The sequence below is a fragment of the Symphalangus syndactylus genome, chromosome 15 (genome assembly GCF_028878055.3).
Source record: "Symphalangus syndactylus isolate Jambi chromosome 15, NHGRI_mSymSyn1-v2.1_pri, whole genome shotgun sequence".
Lineage (NCBI taxonomy): Eukaryota > Metazoa > Chordata > Mammalia > Primates > Hylobatidae > Symphalangus > Symphalangus syndactylus.
Genome location: NC_072437.2, coordinates 7053708 through 7060686, shown reverse-complemented (window position 1 = coordinate 7060686; position 6979 = coordinate 7053708). Strand labels below are relative to the sequence as shown.

Below are 6979 nucleotides of genomic sequence, written 5' to 3'. Positions count from 1 at the left end.
GCTCCCAAAGGCATTATTTTTTTTTAATTTCTTTATTATTATTATTTTTTTTGAGATGGAGTCTCACTCTGTTACCCAGACTGGAGTGCAGTGGCACCATCTTGGCTCACTGCAACCTCCGCCTCCCAGATTCAAGCAATTCTCCTGCCTCAGCCTCCCAAGTAGGTGGGACTACAGTTGCCCACCACCACGCCCGGCTAATTTTTGTATTTTTAGTAGAGACAGGATTTCACCATATATTGGCTAGGCTGGTCTCGAACTCCTGACCTTGTAATCTGCCCACCTCGACCTCCCAAAGTGCTGGGATAACAAGTGTGAGCCACGATGCCCAGTCCATTTTATTACTTTTGAGACAAGGTCTTGCTCTGTTGCCCAGGCTGGAGTTCAGTTGTACAATCACAGCTCACTGCAGCCTTGACCTCCCTGGTTCAAGCAATCCTCCCACCTCAATTTCCCAAGTAGCTGAGACCACAGGTGTGCACCATCACACTCAGCTAATTTTTGTATTTTTTGTAGAGATGGGGTCTCCCTATGTTGCCCAGGCTAATCTCAAACTCCTGGAATCGAGCAATCCTCCCACCTTAGCCTCCCAAAGTGCGGGGATTATAGGCATGAGCTACTGTGCCTGGCCACAAAGGCATTATTTTAAACAGAAAAAAAGTAATCTAAATTCCCGTAGAAGAGGCTCATTTAAAAAATTATCACATCATGGGAGTTTTGCTTCTTTTTTCTGCTTATTAGCATATATTTTACTTTAACACTTCCTGTTTTACATTTTTCTGACATGTCATTTGTTAACTCTAATTGTACACTGATCAGCATGATCAGTCGCCCTCTCATTCATTAACCCTAGCCATACACTGACCAGCAAGATCATTGCCTCTCCTTGGTTAACCCTAACCGTACACTCATCAGCACGATCGTTGCCTCTCACGGGTTAACCCTAACCGTACACTCATCAGCACGATCGTTGCCTCTCCTTGGTTAACCCTAACCGTACACTCATCAGCACGATCCTTGCCTCTCCTTGGTTAACCCTAACCGTACACTCATCAGCACGATCGTTGCCTCTCCCTGGTTAACCCTAACCGTACACTTATCAGCACGATCCTTGCCTCTCCTTGGTTAACCCTAACCGTACACTCATCAGCACGATCGTTACCTCTCACAGGTTAACCCTAACCGTACACTCATCAGCACGATCCTTGCCTCTCCTTGGTTAACCCTAACCGTACACTCATCAGCACGATCGTTACCTCTCACAGGTTAACCCTAACCGTACACTCATCAGCACGATCGTTGCCTCTCACTGGTTAACCCTAACCGTACACTCATCAGCACCATCGTTGCCTCTCACTGGTTAACCCTAACCGTACACTCACCAGCACCATCGTTGCCTCTCATTGGTTAACCCTAACCGTACACTCATCAGCATGATCAGTTGCCTCTCATGTCATTAATGGACCAACAGGAAATGCTGCTGAGGTAAGTGTGCACAAGCACGGTAAAGAAGTGAAAATCGCCTGGCGCGGTGGCTCACGCTTGTAATCCCAGCACTTTGGGAGGCTGAGGCGGGCGGATCACGAGGTCAGGAGATCGAGGCCATGGTGAAACCCCGTCTCTACTAAAAAATACAAAAAATTAGCCGGGCGTGGTGGCGGGCACCTGTAGTCCCAGCTACTCGGAGAGGCTGAGGCAGGAGAATGGCGTGAACCCGGGAGGCGGAGCTTGCAGTGAGCCGAGATTGCACCACTGCACTCCAGCCTGGGCGACAGAGCGAGACTCTGTCTCAAAAAAAAAAAAAAAGAAGTGAAAATCAAGGACCCCAGTGACAAGCGACAGGAGCTTCAAGCTCAGGTCCGCCTGGTGCCAAAGCCCACATTCTGAGTAGCCTCAACAGAGCTCAGCTCTGATGCAACCCCAGGGAGAATGGAAGGCTCGAGGGAGGAAGACCCCTGGCAACCTGTCCTCCTGCTAGGTCCAATGCTAGAAATTCTGATCACCACAACAGTAGTCTCTTCCAATATGAGACGATTTGCTGATTCTTGGGAAAAGAAAACAATCACAGATAGGGAGAGATTTGCTAAAGGATACAAAATTACAGAAGGAACAAGTTCCAGTGTTCTACAGCACTGGAGGGGGACTACAGTTTCAAATAGCTAGAGGGAGGATGAGGAATGACCCCAATACCAACAAATGATGTTGGATTTGACAGAAGTGTTAATTACCTCGATCTGATCACTACACATTACATGGATCCAAACATCACTATATACTCCATAAACATGTGCAATTATTATATGTCAATTAAAAAATAAAATAAGGCAGGGCTCACGCCTGTAATCCCAGCACTTTGGGAGGCTGAGGTGGGCAGATAACGAGGTTAGGAGTTCGAGACCAGTCTGGCCAACACAGTGAAACCCTGTCTCTACTAAAAATACAAAAAATTAGCCAGGCGTGGTGGCGGGCGCCTATAATCCCAGCTACTCGGGAGGCTGAGGCAGGAGAATCACTTGAACCTGGGAGGCGGAGGTTGTGGTCAGCTGAGATCGCGCCATTGCACTCCAGCCTGGGCAACAAGAGTGAAACTCCATCTCAAAAAAAAAAAAGATGTTAAAACTCCCTAATTTTCATTTGAATAGAAAATTCCAGTATAAAGTCCTGATTTTCTCTTAAATGTTCTGTCTTTCTTAGGTCTGTGTCCGGAAAAGACCTAGAAGCTTGACAAACCAGTTGCTAAAACAGATGGTGATCTCAATAAAGTCGATCAGAGAAATGGGGTCATTCTTGCCACACCCAACTAAAACAGTCAGAGCCCGGGAAGAAAGTACTCAGGACACAAAATGTTGCTCCAAAATGTAATTCTCTTCAAGCCTGGCAGCGAAAACTGCTGCTGTAACCTGAATCCAGTCCCATCCATGGCTGCTGAGAGACACCCGACAGCCCCAGAGGACAAACTTCCCCGCCCCCACTGCCGCCTCTGCTGCCGCAAACGCCGCGGACCCTGCCAGCGCCCCAGAGCTTTACCAACAGCAGGGAACTTTCTTCAAGACCTTCCTCCTTCTTATCAAACCCCAAATCTTCTCTTTGTTCAAAGACACGCAGTTTGTGTGTATGCCCCTGTGAAACTGAATGAATCAAACATTAAGCCTTTGAAATTGTGAATTATCCTGAGCCTTGAAGGGAATGTGGCTATGCAGCCTAGGTCATGCCACACGCGGCTGCAACTTCTGCCTTTTTCCCTGTAAACAATAAAGACCAAATGGCACCGGAGATAAGACCCCCTCAGATCACTAACCCTCCTCATGGAGTCATAACGCAATCTTCCTTCAAATACAGAGATCCCTAACCAATGGAACCACTGCGGCGTGTGCCCCTGGTCTCATATGAGAACTGTGGTGATCCTGCTGGAGCTTCTGTCTCTGCCTGGTAAGTGAAACCTGAGCTTCTCCACTTGGAAACGCTGACCCCATTTGTCTGCAGTCAGTGACTTCCCAGGTGGCCATCCTCAAGCTCTGCGCTGAAATACACACTATAGGTAATCAGATTTTCTGAATCTCATTATTTGCGGTTGACACCTGAATTGCAATGCTTTCTTCCCAAATAAAACGTTAAATTTGGAGAGTCATCTCTACATTTTTATTTTGACTCTGACATCTCAAGACCATTTTTCATCAAAATAAACCAGGGCTTTTTTTTTTAGACAGAGTCTCACTCTGTTGCCCAGGCTGGCGTGCAATTGCATGATCTCGGCTCACTGCAACCTCTGCCTCCCAGGTTTCAAGTGATTCTCCTGTCTCAGCCTCTGGAGTTGCTGGGACTACAGGCGTAGGCCAACACAGCCCGCTAATTGTTGTATTTTTAGTAGAGACAGGGTTTCATCATGTTGGCCAGACTGGTCTCAAACTCCTGTCTTCACGGGATCCTCCCACCTCAGCCTCCCTAAGTGCTGGGATTACAGGTGTGAGCTCCTGCGCCCGGCCCAAACCAGGGCTTCTTGATGAAATCATGAATTCCATCTGTGACCTAGAAATGCCCAAGGTGAGTTTAGCCATAATGTTGGTAACTGGCCTGGACACAGTGGCTCCCATCTGTAATCCCAGCATTTTGGGAGGCCGAGGCGGGATGGTCACTTGAGCCCAGGAGTTCACAACCAGCCTGAGCAACATAGCAAACCTGTCTTTTATACAAAAGTAAAAATACATTAGCCAGGTGTGACAGTGCATGCCCGTAGTCGGAGCTGCTTGGGAGGCTGAGGTGGAAGGGTCCCTTGCACCCAGAAGGATGAGGCTGCAGTGTTGGGCGACCCAGCCCTGGGCAACACAGTGAGACCCTACCTCTAAAAAAAGTTTTTTAAGTAGTAACTGAAAGCTGGGTAATAGTGGTAGGCAAGGCGGGGATCATTATATTATTCTACTTTTATTTAAAATATCCTTTAGAATTGTTATAAAAAGACTACTTATCTCAATTTTTACCTATCAACCACTACTTTGTTTCAAATACTGAGCCCATGTATCAGCTACCAAACCTCAATTCTTGTGGCAGAAATTGTAGAAGAAAATTTCAGGAGCCTCTGTTTCTTGTGCCAAGGGGGAAGCTAGGCCCTGTGGCCTGAGTCATGAAGTACGTTTGCAACTTCAGCTTCTTGGACTGGTTAGGCTGACAGGTGACCACACAGCCTCTTGTTCTTGTTTTGTAAATGACTAGGAGAGACCAGAGACCAGACTTCCCTGCTTCCCATTACTGATCTTTGCTGTGGACCAGCCGCCTCCTTCATTGTCCTGTGCATCTGTCCTAACTCAGACTAGATGGCACGACGACCCCGTGACATACTCCGTGTGGAACGCCAAACATACCTTTCCCAATAGGAAAAGAGCACCTTGGCTAATCAGAGCACAGTAAGTGTGCACTCACCCTCAGAGAGAAAGATGCTGGAATTGTGTTAAGTTTCCCTAAACTTCATCTATAGAAATGATCCCAAACTGCTACATTTCAGAACACTGACTTCCATTCTTTGGAATCTGTGCTTCCTGGGCGGCCTGTCCTCAAACTCTGCGATTGAATAATCTCTTTAAAGCAGATTCTGACTCGTGATTATTTTAGGTTGACAATGTCTTCAGGGAAATATATTCCACGCTGAATTCCTAACTTAAAAAACAAAGAAAAGCTATAAAAAAGTGAAAAAAAAAAAGGTCAGGCACAGTGGCTCATGCCTGTATTCCCGGCACTTTGGGAAGCCAAGGAGGGTGGATCACTTGAGGTCAGGAGTTCAAGAACAGCCTGGACAACATAGTGAAACCCTGTCTCTACTAAAAACACAAGAATTAGCTGGGCATGGTGGTGCATGCCTGTGATCCCAGCTAATTTTTTAAAAATTGGCCAGGTGTGATGGTGTGCACCGGTAGTCCCATCTACTTAGGATGCTGAGGTGGGAAGGCCGCTTGAGGCTGCAGTGAGCCTTGATTCTAACACTGCACTCCAGCCTGGGAGACAGAGAGAAATACTGTCACAAAACAAAACAAAAAAGAAAGAAAAAGGGGAAGATAAAAAGGAAAGAATGAGAAAAAGAAGAAAAAAAGAAAAGAAGGAAGGGAGGGAGTAGGGCATCACTTTGTCTAAATAATTGTAACGACAAAAAAGTGGAGGCAGGTAAAGTAAATAGATGAGTATGGCCAGAGTATGGGGCAGCAGCAGGAAAGGAAAGAACAGATACATATGGTTTGGACTAGATGAGTGTTTCTGAGCCTTTTTTTGATAAATGCCCTCCCTCCGTTCTGATACACACTTTAGGACACAGTGTGGGAATCATGTCATCTCTGAACCTCCTTCAACCAAGATTTTGTCCAGCATTAAATTCTATTTTTGCATTAAGCAAGTTTTTGTTTTGCACCATAAAACTGTAATATTCAGTATGCTTGTTCAAACACCTCTCCTACTTTCTAAACCCTACTTCTAGCCTCCTTAAGCAGTGGATGAGAGGAGTCCCCAAATTTAAACCTCCAGAGTTTCACGTAATTATCTCATTCCACTGCAGGGGAGAAAATATAACTTCTCTTCTTTCTCTATTAGTTGAGACATTCTCCTGAAAACAAAATTCAGAGTAACAGGAGAAACAAGCAGAAGTTCATTAGCACTTGCTGTACCCATCGTGTGAGAGGCCTCAGTTCAAAAGTATTTCTCAAGGCATGTTGTGAACAGCACAAGGTCAGACATAACCGGGTCCACACACGTTTGTCTTTCCACAAGGTGGAAATATATTGATGCTATTTCAATTATAAAAGCCACGAGCTACGAGGAGTTGCCTCGAGACAATTCCCTTCAGTACTACTTGTTAACTTGGTAGAGCCATGGGCAGAGGCTCAAGCCATTCCAAGATTCAGTCAATACTGCAAACTATACATCACAGTGTACTTAAAATACAAACGTTACGGATTAAACATTCCCCATCAAAGTAACATTGGCCATCAAGAGAAAGGGGATAGGAAAAGGGGTTAATGGATCAATCCAAGGAAAGCAATAACGGGAACAAGGAGTGTATTCCGGCCTGATCCAGACAGAAGTCATTGTCTTCCAAGAAGTCTTTGATGTGAGCAGATCCTTAGGCAGCAGATGCAGGGTGCTAAGCACAAGTGACAGCAAGGTGGGGTCTATCAAAATGCCGTGTTGAATTGGTCAAATCCCACCTTTTTTAAGGTCACAGTCCTCTGGTGAGGACTGATAGTAAGAGTGTGCCTGGTCATGTCTTTATCTGGCTGAGTGCTGTCTCTATTAACTAGATGGACATCCAGTGTCTGTTGGTATGATGCCTTTTGAAATGTAAGATTAAATCTTTTTCTAAGATGTAGTTACTTATGCGACGGGTGCTTTATACAAAGCAGTAGCGTAGGGGCCTTAATTAAATAGTATTTTAACAAAAAGCCATAAATCCTATATGGTGACAAGCCAAAAAAACAGAGCATCTTCAGACTTCTAAAATGCA

At 45.6% G+C, this 6979-nt stretch overlaps 1 long non-coding RNA gene across 1 annotated transcript; it reads left to right on the top strand.

Annotated features, from left to right (window-relative positions):
• The first annotated feature begins 861 nt into the window (after positions 1–861).
• Positions 862–4946, top strand: LOC129463935 (uncharacterized). Its single transcript, XR_008651352.2, has 3 exons — positions 862–1485; positions 2695–3429; positions 4708–4946. It is a non-coding gene; the product is annotated as an uncharacterized lncRNA (long non-coding RNA).
• The last annotated feature ends 2033 nt before the right edge of the window (positions 4947–6979 follow it).